This window comes from Pithys albifrons, chromosome Z, assembly GCF_047495875.1.
Source record: "Pithys albifrons albifrons isolate INPA30051 chromosome Z, PitAlb_v1, whole genome shotgun sequence".
NCBI lineage: Eukaryota > Metazoa > Chordata > Aves > Passeriformes > Thamnophilidae > Pithys > Pithys albifrons.
This window is the reverse complement of record NC_092497.1, coordinates 15,342,849-15,355,754: the sequence shown is the minus strand read 5'-3', so window position 1 is coordinate 15,355,754 and position 12,906 is coordinate 15,342,849. Positions and strand designations below refer to the sequence as shown.

Below are 12,906 nucleotides of genomic sequence, written 5' to 3'. Positions count from 1 at the left end.
TATGTTAAGGCCTCAAATCAGCTTTTTGTGATTTAAAGACTACTTCTGATAGGACTGTATTGTACAATTTTTACCAGCTTCTCTGAATATCTTGCTTCTAGTTTTAAGGCAGTGATTTTCTCTGTAATTAATTGCCAATTTAATTTAGACATAAAATCATTACTGTAATACAATTCCATCTATAACTCACATTTACATTCTATACTTGAAGAAGATTCAATGTTAACTACAGATAATAATGTGGAGGATTAAAGGAGATCACACGACAAACCGTTATGGTTTTAGGTAGAATGCCATTTATTGATACACTGCAAGTGGCTTATATAAGGTCAAAGCTATGTGCCAGTTGGCTATAGTAATTTTCACACCATAAAGCAACATTTCTTATTGGTTATATTCCATATCTCACAAGTCCACTGTATTGATAAAACATCCTAATGGTTCCCAGGTGCATCTCAAGAGTCCTGTGAGAAACTTTCAAGAGTTCTTGTGTGAAAGTCTGGGTAGTTGCTGTGTGAACTCCTAGGGAGTGACTTCTTCTTTACCACTCAGCAGCAGCTGTGTCTTTGTTTGTTCTTTGCCTGGTAGATGCTTCAATCTCACAGAGTCCATACAGTCTGGATCACTTACATGGCCATATTCTGTAAGAAATTACTCTACGGTTAACTTTTCCTGAGTTTTAATGTGTGCAGTAAGGTGCTGCATTTATATAGGAGGAAATAAAATAGAAAATATATGTCATGGTATGCTGTTATTACATTACCACTCTAAAAAATAGACACTAAGTTGATATTTTATTGAAATACCAATTTAAGTTTGTGAAACAGAATATCAAATCAAAAAGTGTAAACCTTTCTTTTGAGCCTTTGTTTTAGTGCAACTGAAGTAAATCTTGAATTTGCTGTGAACATATGAACTGCCCCTCTCGTTCCCTGAATGCGAAGATGCTTTTTCATGAAGGAGCATTCTTTGTCTCTGAATGTCATACTGAAAGAAATGTCTTTAGGATGTTACACATAAAGGTTCAACATAGAGACAAATTACTTGTTATAAATTGCTTTATTGTCTAATGAAAAACATTGAGCAATTTCAGCCTGCTTAGCCTTCAATGAAAAAAGCTGACACAAAGCTGAAGAACACACAAGAAATGTGCTTTGCAACACATGTCACAGGATAATTTATCATGCAGGTACATGTTCAAGAGTCTAAACCCTGCCAATCTTTGGGACTCTGTCAGAGGACACAGGCCTGGGTGAGGTGGCGTAATAGAGTGTTCCAACAGTTTTCTGCAGCTCTTGTCACGTCAGCATCCCTTGAACTGAATGGAGCTCAAATGAATCAAAGTTCTCCATATGTGATTCACTGTCCTTGATGCTGCCTTTCTTAATTCTATGAGACAAAGAAAATGAAATTAAGAAACACAAAGTACTACCTCAGAAAGCAGGGGTGACTTTGTGATGCTGAAGACTGATCTCGAGCAATATAACTTCCAGTTACCAGCAGCAAGTAACAACAAAAATTTCTGCAAGGGCTGCCTCAGGTATAGAAGTCATTGTTTGCATTATTGAAATAAGTTCTATTTGTGCCTAGGAAACTCTCTCATGTTTATTTTCCCTGGAGTTTGACTCCTTTCATTACTGCAGAAACAACCTTAAGCTTTACATTATTTTCTACAGCCAACAAGATTTGTATACAGTCACATATGGCCAGATTTGCAAGTGGAAAAAATTAGTATTTCTTTACTCCTATCTGAAACTACAAGGATTTTTTTTCTGTAGATTTTGTTTTCATCTCAAATATTACAGGTCTGTCTGCAACTCAGACATTACTATTTATTAGTACAGTATGTTCCTCTGCTTCAACTGCTGTGTCAGAGGTATACGGCATTGACTTGGTGCCTTAAGCAAACAAGAGAGTAAAAGTATAATCAGATAGTCGATAAAAAGATTTTCAGTTGGAGCAGACTTTGACTTTTGTAATTCTTTGAAACTGCAGTTCATTTAAGGTTACCTTGTTCATGCAAAATGAGAATTTCTTCTGATGAGTCTTCAAATCCAGCCTGATCTCATTAGCAATTGAATATGATTGAAATTATGAAACCCTTCAGTATTACAATAGAATAGTTTAATATTAACCTTCATCACCAACTTATCTCTTGTCATTCTAAGGAATACAAACTGGAAGTAGACTAAATTAATCCATTTTATCATGGCCACAGTCTCTTTACATGAAAGCTACCATAGTAGCTTGTCCCCATTAAAATAAATATGAAAATAAACACATGAAGTTCTGCAGCTGCAAATACATCCTTTCAATAGCAGCTGACCTTTATAAGCTGCAGGTATGATCCAAGTTACCCCTAATCAGTGCCAAATCCTCCTCTTGTTTTAGAATTATTACTAGTCTGAGATACATCCTTACCCTGAAACATGATGAGAGGACTTTGGAGCTCTCCCTCAGGGATTCAATACTTCACTACAGTCTTGACAAAAGCAATTTTCCTTGGTAAAATAACAACTTAATCAAGGCTTGTGTCCTCCAGGTGGAGTCAGTGAAGAGATCCAAACTGAAATATCTTTCTGCTCTGAAATGACAAGAGAAAAGCTAATTCATCTGAACATAAAGTAAAAAGGACTGATAAAAATAGCTTTTGGAGTGTTCCTCAGTCTCACTAATGGAAACAGGTATTTTCATCAGGCAAAAGAGATATCAGAAAAGTTTCAAGGGATGTTTTAGACAACATGGCCAGCCAGACCAAGATCCAGAGGAAGACATAACTGAAGATAAATACCTGGACAGATATGAGAGACAGGAGGGTATCAAACAGGACTATGAAACAAATAGATTTTAGCAAGCAGATAACTGCAACAGAGCAAACAACTCAGTACAACAGCAGTGAAGAAATAAGGTCAGACACCAGGAGTGAGGGCACCAAGGCAATAGCAGGCGCAGGACTGAAGCAGGGCTGATCAAAGGTGCAACTGAGACAGAAGAGCAGAAATCAGATTCTTTGGAACTTGACACTTGGCTGCATCCAAAGTCACAATGAGGAGGAAAAAACGAGACGTAGAATCCCATCATACACTTCGTATTTACAACAAATCATCTGACAGCCTTCTGGGGCAACCTGCAGCAGCAGCAATATTACACAACTTTTGCAGTAACAGGCTGTAGACAAATACAGGTCTCACACCCTTGGCAAACACAGGCAGAGGCTTCTAATAATCAGAGGACTGGTTGCAAATCACATAATAGTCTTACACGACACACAGAGGTTGTTTGTTCCTGTCCAATCCCCCATGACTATTAATGGGCATGGAGACTCAGCATTTAAAGCACAGGCCATGAAGAACCTGGATTTCCAAGGATGATTTAATTCCAAAGATAGATTTAACCATGGTGATCTTGAGGAGAGCTGATCAGTCAGAGTTGCATGTAAATACTGATTTCTAATTAAAAGAAAAAAATAAAAAATGTGTAAGATAAGTCAAATTGGATATAAAAAATTTATATATCATAACCTGAACTACAGAGTTTTTTGGAAGGATACCCAATTAATTTTACAAAACTGTCTATCAAAAGAGACACTTGATATATTGAAATATTAATTATTTTTCCCTTAAGTCTACTGTTTCTGTTATCTCTCATGATTCAGAGTTGCAGAAATTTATATGACAAAAACTCAGGATAAGAGAAAGTGTGCGGTACAAGAGAAAAGTTCTAGATTATGTCCCTAGTGTATGAGATTCTGATGGAATTGGGAACAAAGGGTTGAACTACGTCTCAAAATCTCCAGCCCTTGTTCTTGTGGGTGACTTTAACCTGCCAGATATCTGCTGGGAGCTTCATACTGCAGAGAAGAGCCTGTCAAGGAGGTTCCTGGAGTGTATAGAGGAGAATTTCCTTCATCAACTGGTAAATGAGCCTACCAGGGGGAAGGCCCTGCTAGACCTACTGTTTACAAACAGAGAGGGGCTGGTAGATGATGTAGTGGTTGGAGGCCACCTGGGGCATGGTGACCATGAAATAATAGAATTTTCAGTCCTCAGGGATGTAAGGAGAGCCACCATTAAAACCTCTACCTTGGACTTTCGGAGAGCAGATTTTGGCCTATTCAAAGAACTGATTCAGAGCATACCCTGGGAAACAACCCGTAAAGGTAAGGGGGTCCAGGAGGGATGGACATGTTTTAAGAGGGAGATTTTGACTGCACAGCAACAGGCTATATCAGTGTGCTGAAAGGCCAGCCGGAGGGGAAGACAGCCAGCTTGGTTAAATAGGGAGATTCCACAAGAAATCAGGGATAAAAAGAAAGTTTACAGACTATGGAAAAAAGGGCTGGCTACTTACGAAGAATTTACAGATAGAGCTAGGTCATGCAGGAAAAAAATTAGGGAAAGAAAAGTGGAATTTGAAGTAAATTTGGCTATTTCAGTTAGGGATAACAAAAAGTCCTTTTATAAATACATTAATAACAAAAAGAGGGGCAAGGAAAACCTCCATTCTCTGTTGGACTTGGAGGGAAATATAGTTAACAAAGATGAGGAGATGGCTGAGGTACTTAACACCTACTTTGCCTCAGTTTTCACCAGTAAGACAGGTGGCCCTCAAGACAACTGGCCTCTGGAGCTGGTGGACAGGGAGAGGGAGCTGAATACCCCTCCTGTATTCCAGGAGGAAATAGGGACCGACTTACTGAGCCAGCTGGATTCTAACAAGTCTATGGGACCAGATGGGATCCATCCCAGGGTGATGAAGGAGCTGGCAGAAGAGCTTGCCAAACCCCTCTCCATCATCTTCCAACAGTCCTGGCTCTCTGGGGAGGTCCCAGATGATTGGAGGTTGGCCAATGTCACCCCAATCCACAAAAAGGTCTGCAAGCAGGACCCTGGCAACTACAGGCCTGTCAGCCTGACCTCTGTGCCTGGCAGGGTTATGGAGCAGTTCATCCTGAGTGCAATCACACAGCACCTTCAGGGTGGACAAGGGATTAGACCCAGCCAGCATGGGTTTAGGAGGGGCAGGTCCTGTCTGACCAACCTGATCTCTTTCTACGATCAGGTGACCCAGCTGGTGGATGAGGGGAAGGCTGTGGATGTGGTCTATCTGGACTTCAGCAAGGCCTTTGACACTGTCTCCCATAATATACTCCTGAAAAAGCTGGTAGTCCATGGCTTGGACAAGTGTACCCTCTCCTGGATTAAGAGCTGGCTGGAGGGTCGGGCCCAGAGAGTGCTGGTGAACGGAGCTGCATCCAGCTGGCGGCCGGTCACCAGTGGTGTTCCCCAGGGGTCTGTATTGGGTCCAGCCCTGTTTAACATCTTTATTGATGTTTTAGATGTGGGGATTGAGTCCATCATCAGCAAATTTGCTGATGACACCAAGTTGGGAGGGAGTTTCGACCTGCTGGAAGGCAGGAGGGCTCTGCAGAGGGATCTGGATAGACTTGAGAGATGGGCTGATTCCAATGGGATGAAGTTCAACAAGGCCAAGTGCCGAGTCCTGCACTTTGGCCACAACAACCCCATGCAGTGCTACAGGCTGGGCACAGAGTGGCTGGAGAGCAGCCAGGCAGAAAGGGACCTTGGAGTACTAATTGACAGGAAGCTCAACATGAGTCAACAGTGTGCCCAGGTGGCCAAGAAGGCCAATGGGATCCTGTCCTGTATCAAAAATAGCATGACCAGCAGGACCAGGGAAGTGATCCTTCCCCTGTACTCTGCGTTGGTGAGGCCACACCTTGAGTACTGTGTTCAGTTCTGGGCCCCTCAGTTCAGAAATGATATTGAGATGCTGGAGCAGGTCCAGAGAAGAGCAACAAGGCTGGTGAAGGGACTGGAGCTTAAGTCCTATGGGGAGAGGCTGAGGGAGCTGGGGTTGTTTAGCCTGGAGAAGAGGAGGCTCAGAGGTGACCTCATCACTGTCTATAACTACCTGAAGGGAAGTTATAGCCAAGTGGGGGCTGGTCTCTTCTCCCAGGCACTCAGCAATAGAACAAGGGGGCACGGGCTTAAGCTCTGCCAGGGGAAATTTAAGTTGGATATCAGAAAAAAAATTTTTTACAGAGAGAGTAATCAGGCATTGGAATGGGCTGCCCAGAGAGGTGGTGGATTCACCATCCCTAGAGATCTTTAAATGCAGATTGGACGTGGCGCTGGGTGCCATGATCTAGTAAATGAACTAGAGTTGGACCAAGGGTTGGACTCGATGATCTTGGAGGTCTTTTCCAACCCAATTGATTCTATGATTCTATGATTCATTCTCTGAAGAAATACCTGGGCTTACTCATTTCCAGATACTAATAAGAATCTTGGAGGTCAGCCACTTGCACTACCATCTAAAATGCATTAAAAAGGGATGGCAGAAGGAACTGTCATTGGAGTTTTCAGATTACTGAGCTTTGATCTAAACTTAATCTTAAAAAAATATGTTGGTGTTTATGGAAATGTGCAGATTTCCCAGCACCCAAACTGGTGAACTAATATATAGACATACATTTCTTAGATGCAAACTCTGTGCTTCATTAAATTTTGAAAATTATGCTGAAATATTTATGTGAATTTAATACTTTAGTTATGGAGGCACTATATCTTAATAATTACAGTTTATTATTTACTAACTGAAGAGTACATAATATTTCATAAGTTCACATAGTCCTGCATTCATTCAACTGACTGTTCAGAGTGTTTCTTAAATATTTGTACACTACCCATTTGTATATTCTGATTCTCTCAGAGACATGGCCTACACTTTCTTATTTCACATCTTCATCTGTTCAAGCCAGTTCTGTAGGAGACACACTGCCTGGCATTACTGACACACACAATAACATTTCAGATTATGATAGCTGGAATTAAAAAATAAGCCTTACTGCAACATTTCCATTCTTAAACAAGGCTTTATAAGCAGGATGGATACATGCACACTGTAAACTCAATGTGTGGATTTCATCTCCACCTGTTCTGCAAGTGGTATACATAACATCTATTATATGCTGCTGAAACATTTAACCTCTAATTATTTTTTAAAGCACTTCAAAGAAAATAATCCTGTAAAAATAAGATACTAGATAGGGAAATAATAACATCACAATACCTAAACAAACATGGATACATCTCTATCTGTATTTTGCAGTGTTGATGCAATTGACTTCTAGAATGCAGAAAATACTACTCAGAATTGGTAAAAAAGGTTACTTCATCAACTATTTTGTGGCAATATTCCATTATGGCAACATAGCTGCTAGACAGAACCAGAATTGTAATTGGGAAAGATGAAATGTGAGCTGGAAAGATGAATTACAGAGGTTTAACACAAACTGACCATTTTCCTTTTTCCTCATGATCAAAAGGATTATATGATTAACTGCAGCAGGTTCAGTTTTGTTCAATGTAGCGTGCTGACTTAAGACTCTGAGTATCTTCACTGAAAGATTTCTGAAAAGCTGATGTAAGGGACACTGCAGCAATATTTTAATGGCTTAAGAAAATGTAAATAACATTCATTAAGAGCAGCTGCTTGTATTATAAACAGTTAATTTCTAAAGCCAAGACCCCTGTTATCATGTGCTAACTCAACAGACAAATTTAAAACACTGAAGAAGTTGAATGGTTTTCTTCCAATTAACCTAAAGTATATTGTAAAGATGTTTGCCATTCTAGTTAGAATCGTTATCATTTCTGGCCTACATTTACCCTCCACCTTCACAGTCTTTTGATTTTTGTTGGTAATTTAAATGCCATTTCTTTCCTCTTGTCTAGTGAAGGTTTTCAATTTATTCATCCATAGTTTATACCATTTTTTTGTCTTATAATTAGTATTTCTCTTGTTCTCCAGTGCGTAATCAAAGATTTCCAATAAACTGAGGGTGCAGGCAACACCCCAAACATACCAATTCACTTATAGAGATGCTATAAACTGATCATTTAAAAACTCCATCATATTGCTTGACATTCCTTTTATTTGCATAGAAATGAGAACCATGTAGAGCCGTCAGGGAACACAAGCAGCTCCTAATGGCGTGCAAAGGGTCAGCTAAACAGGGAATCTCACTGATTCTCCAGAAAGCCCACCATAATCATTTTTATACCCAAACCAATAGGTTTTCTACCTGTTTTGTAAAGAAATACAGTCTTCTCATTTCTGCTGCTTAGCTTCATGAAATACGGTTAGGTACTGCTAGTAGCTACATCTTAACCTCTTTTAAACTTGTATGACTAGTCTACAGCCTTTGTTTGAAACACATATGCTCTGAAACTTGGATTGTAAACATCAAGCTATTGAAGTATACCTATCAGTAGCCAAAAAAAAAAATTATCAGTCATAATATTGAAATGGCCTGTTTATACATTGGGTTACTCCACAAAGAGTCCTGATACTGAAGTCCACGTAACCTGTTGCCCTTTGAGAGGTAATGTTTTTCTAAAAAGTGCATTCTCTCATGGGAACAAGTGTTTTGTCAAGATTCTTGCAGCACCCATGCTGCTATCCAGCAAATCATAAACTTTTGTGAAATTCAAGATGTCTTAGGCTTTCCATAGAGTGATCTGGATAAATCACCAAAACCAACAGATAAAGTAATGAACAATCCTTTTTTTTCCTTTCCACAACTGAACTTTTTAACTAATATCTCTAATCTCAGTTTACATCTCTAATTTTTTCCAGTGATGTCTTTGACTAAGAACCTGTTAGCACTAAATATATTCCTTCCAGAACTGGTTTTGGCTAAGGTTTGGAATACATTTTAGCTGAGTTGATTAATGCAAGCTTCTTGATCTACTGCTGCATCAGGAGCCTCCTCGCTACATGTATCTTAGCTTAACACATTACTATGGCTTTAGATTAAAAGTCAGCTTTCCGCTTTCAGTATCTGATACAATAGATCATAATGCAGCTATGTTATTTAACTATTAAGTCTTGTTAGTTTTTCAGTGAACAGAATGGGCATCCCTTTGTCTGCACTGGGCTGCCTGGATATTGTATTGCAGCAGCCCTGAGAGGAAAGCACAGAATACTGAATGTCATTAGCTTGCCCTGACCAACTGCATGATGTTTGTATGCTTGACATTTGAAAAATTACTGTTGAAATGCATAAAATTAGATTTTTCTTATGGAACATAACTCCAAACTAAAGGAAGTGCCCTTTTTTATAATTTCCGGATAAACTATACTCAAGATGATGATTGCTGATATCCAGGCAGTGAATTACACCTAAGTTTTTTCAAATCACTAACATGTAATTTATCTGTGCTACTTATCCCTGATGACCAGTTATTTTGTGAAAGAGAAAAGCAAATCTGACTTTTATCTCATCACTGAATAAACAAAAGCATATCTCAAAGTTCTGTCTACTGAAAAGCAGACACTGTCAGGTTTTGCAGCTTAACTGTGAAGCAAAAACACAGTTGCCTCTGTGGAATATTTTACAGTCATAAATATGGGCAGAAGCAAAAGCCATATTGTGAAAAGTTAAGAGAAGAAACAGAAAACCAATGAGGATTATTCTGTCTTGAAACCTTGGTAATTCAGTACCTTGACTTTTAAAACAAGGTAAACTGTTCTTTATTCCTGAGCAGTAAAAATAAATCTCACTTAGTTAAAATCACAGTATGGACAATCACATCATTATTTCCCTGTATGATAAATTCCTGTGCAGTGGAATGTAGAAATAATAGAAACATGCTTTACAGAAATCTCTTGACCAAACTCCTTTGTTCTAGGAAATTACTTTGACAGGTATCAGGATCTTCTTTTCAAGTTATGCTATATCATACAACTTTCAATAACAAAAATAACAGCAACAATGAAACCAAACAAAATAACACGTCCCCAGACACACACACACACACACACACCCTCCCACCCCCTTTCTCCAATAAAACACTTCAAGCACACTTCTCATAAAACAGATCTGTATAAAGCAATCCACAGGAAAAAAGAATCAGAACAATCATAAAAAAGTAATGACATATTTTATACAACTGAACTAGTGGAAAAGGGTAGATGAAGAAATGCATTATTTAAGTGCTGAGAAACTGAAATCCAGAGGTTGCACAATGCCAGTGTCCTGAAGTTCGAGTGTTAATCATGTAATAAATTGCAGGAAGCTCCTTGAAATCTCATCAACATGAACTGTAATAGTAATATACATATTAAGCTGAACTTCTAAAGTGCCTGTTGCAGTACTAACTAGATGTATTTTCACTGATAGAGACTTGAGGATCACACAAATATTCTTAGAGGCAAATAACTGAATTCATTTTAATTCCATAAATCTTGCTTGGCAGAGGCTTTATCCTACTCAAATAGAAGAAAGATTCATTAACTTCATCATGCTTTGTATTGGGCCACATAAAAACAATGAACACCTGAAGGCAAATCTGTTTTATTTTCCTGATCTGGAAAGAGCAATAGCTGGGAAGCTCAATAACCCATATGCAGCATGGGACACTAGTTGAAAGTGCTGCTGATAACAGTTCCCCCTCAGATATGGACAAGTGAAAAATAACTTTAAAACTGGCATTTCAGAAATTAAGGGGAAATCCTGTCCTCAGAAAGTGGATAGAAATCTTTTTCTTGATATTCAAGAAGGCAACAGCATTATGTCCTCACCTTAGTTCAATTTATTGTCACAAATCTGTCATAGTATCTATGGTATGAATCACTTCACCTATTGCTTTGTCAGTGGCACTGTGGCTGAACAGATTTAATCCATACTACCATTTGGTCGGTTTGAACCAGCAAAAGAGAGAAGGAAAAAGCATTTTTAGAGAAAAGTGACTTTACAAAGTACTGTACCATTTCCTCTCTTTATCTGTTTTCTTTATTTCTGTGCAGTAAGAGGACAAAACATAAAAGAAAAAGGGTAGGCAGACCTGATATCCCAGTGCCAAGGAGGCCTCCCCCTCTTTGATCTTTTGCACATTCTGCCTGGGCATTGCTCACAGATGGGACAGTTTCAGTGTCTGTGCCTCATCACAGTGGAAAGCATCTCTGTGACTGCTTTCTGTATAAGCTCCACTGGGAACAGAACTCTTCATGTTGTTGATCTCTCTGGTGAGCTCAAACTAGTAAACAAAATAGGCTTTCAGGGTCTTTTCCTTTCTTCCTCATTAATCCCCAGAATTCGGTTTGTTTCAGATATATACCCTATGGCAGAAAACCAAGAAAATCAGATTTCAGCAGGAGGAAGCACACAGCACAACTGTGACAATTTACAATTGTGTGGATTAGAATTTGTTGCTAGTGTATGGCTTAATTAAATAGAACCCAATTTTAAAAGGTTACCCTGTATGCAGCTGTTAATATGTAAGCACTCAGTACTGAATGTAGAGAAAAGCTGCAAGGCAATTTAAGCATTTAAACATGAAAAAAAAAACAAAAATGAAAAGAGAAAGCTGGAATTGATTTTTGGGGGGTAGGAGTGTGATAATTTTTTTGTATTCTACTTTTGTTAGTTGGTGGTAGCTCCTTAGATAGCGGTTTTAAAATCTGTAGGCAGAAAAGTGGACTGTGAAGTCAATAAACTCTTAGACCCATATTCAACAGCAGAAGGAAACAGAATAGGACAGAAAATATTTTTACACAACAAGTAAAAGTTGAGCCTGCCAAAGATGACTACAGTTGCAGCTATGTTAGTGCCAACAGTGCATATGTTTCATATGGGCAGCTGAATGCTTTCCATTCAGTCTATGAGAATCCTGTTCTCCTGACCTATATTAACTGGAAATACTCTAAAACTTTGAGCCATACAGAAACTTTTCACATATTATCATTCCCTGCTCTGTAAAACTTCTGAAGGTTTCCTTACACATGTATATATGGGGTATTGTTCTTTGTATTTCAGTGAAAAAATAGTGGCTTTCACTTAAAATTTGGAGAAAACAACCAAAAAACCCATTAATTCCAAATAGATTGCATCGTAAGTGGGCTTTTTGGCAAGCCCAGACAGGCCAGATGAGGTACACTGTGAGAACATGCTTGGTCTCCCTGATGATCTACGTGCCCAGATTTCTCCTTAGAAACTGAGTGTACGTATATGTGCATGTGTGGATGGAAAACAGCACAGATTTTGTCCCACAGGGAATCAACGTGCTCAGGGCAAGTGTCCAAGCCTGGAAACTGGGAATGTTTCCCAGATCCCAAAGTACAGACATAGCCACAGAGAGACAGGGTCTGGCTTCCCAATTCTCTGGTTTTCAGGATCTGTTGTCCAAAAGGCTCTGCGAACAGGCCTAAAACTCTTCACAATCCTTTGTGTTTTGATAAAACCTGTCTTCAGGAAAGAAAGAAGAATTGTGAATATTGACATGAAAAACTTCAGATTCAAGCTTTCAGGTCCTCATGAATCAGTTTGATCAGGAATCAAAACAAGGACCCAAATAAGGTTCTTGATTGAGATAGAAAATATCCAGCAGTAAAGCAAAGCACCTGAGAAGACACATTTCTGAGGAAATACTATGGCACAGCTCTTGAACAGCAATCCTGTAAGTGGAACAAGCAATATAATCCCCCAGCCATTCCTTTTGGAGGCTTAGAAGAGAGCATTGAAATAAAAAATGCATTGAAAAAAGATAGCTACACCCACAAACATACCACCAAGACTGGAAACCCCATATCTTTGCTGGAAACCTATAGCTACTCCAGAGTCTACAGACAGTACAGTCTTTTCTCCTGTCCAATGGATTTGTGAACTGTGTAGTCTATGGAAAGATTTCTAGTCTTGTAAATCACCGTCTCTGAGTTTCATAGGTTTTCCAAGTGCTTCTCATCACAAAGATTAAATCACACCAAAACTCAAATGCAGCAGGTGATATTAAATATAGAACAGAGTATACAAATAATATTTAAAAATAAAGACTTTGAGATCTCACTGAAAATCTAATGTGTTTTATTCTTGGATATTTT

General features: G+C 38.9%; 1 long non-coding RNA gene across 1 annotated transcript; it reads right to left on the bottom strand.

Annotated features, from left to right (window-relative positions):
• Positions 1-1,341: 1,341 nt before the first annotated feature.
• On the bottom strand, positions 1,342-3,121 carry LOC139684315 (uncharacterized). Its single transcript, XR_011699903.1, has 3 exons — positions 3,084-3,121; positions 2,422-2,584; positions 1,342-1,389 (listed from the first exon to the last, which is right to left on the bottom strand). It is a non-coding gene; the product is annotated as an uncharacterized lncRNA (long non-coding RNA).
• Between the last annotated feature and the right edge of the window lie 9,785 nt (positions 3,122-12,906).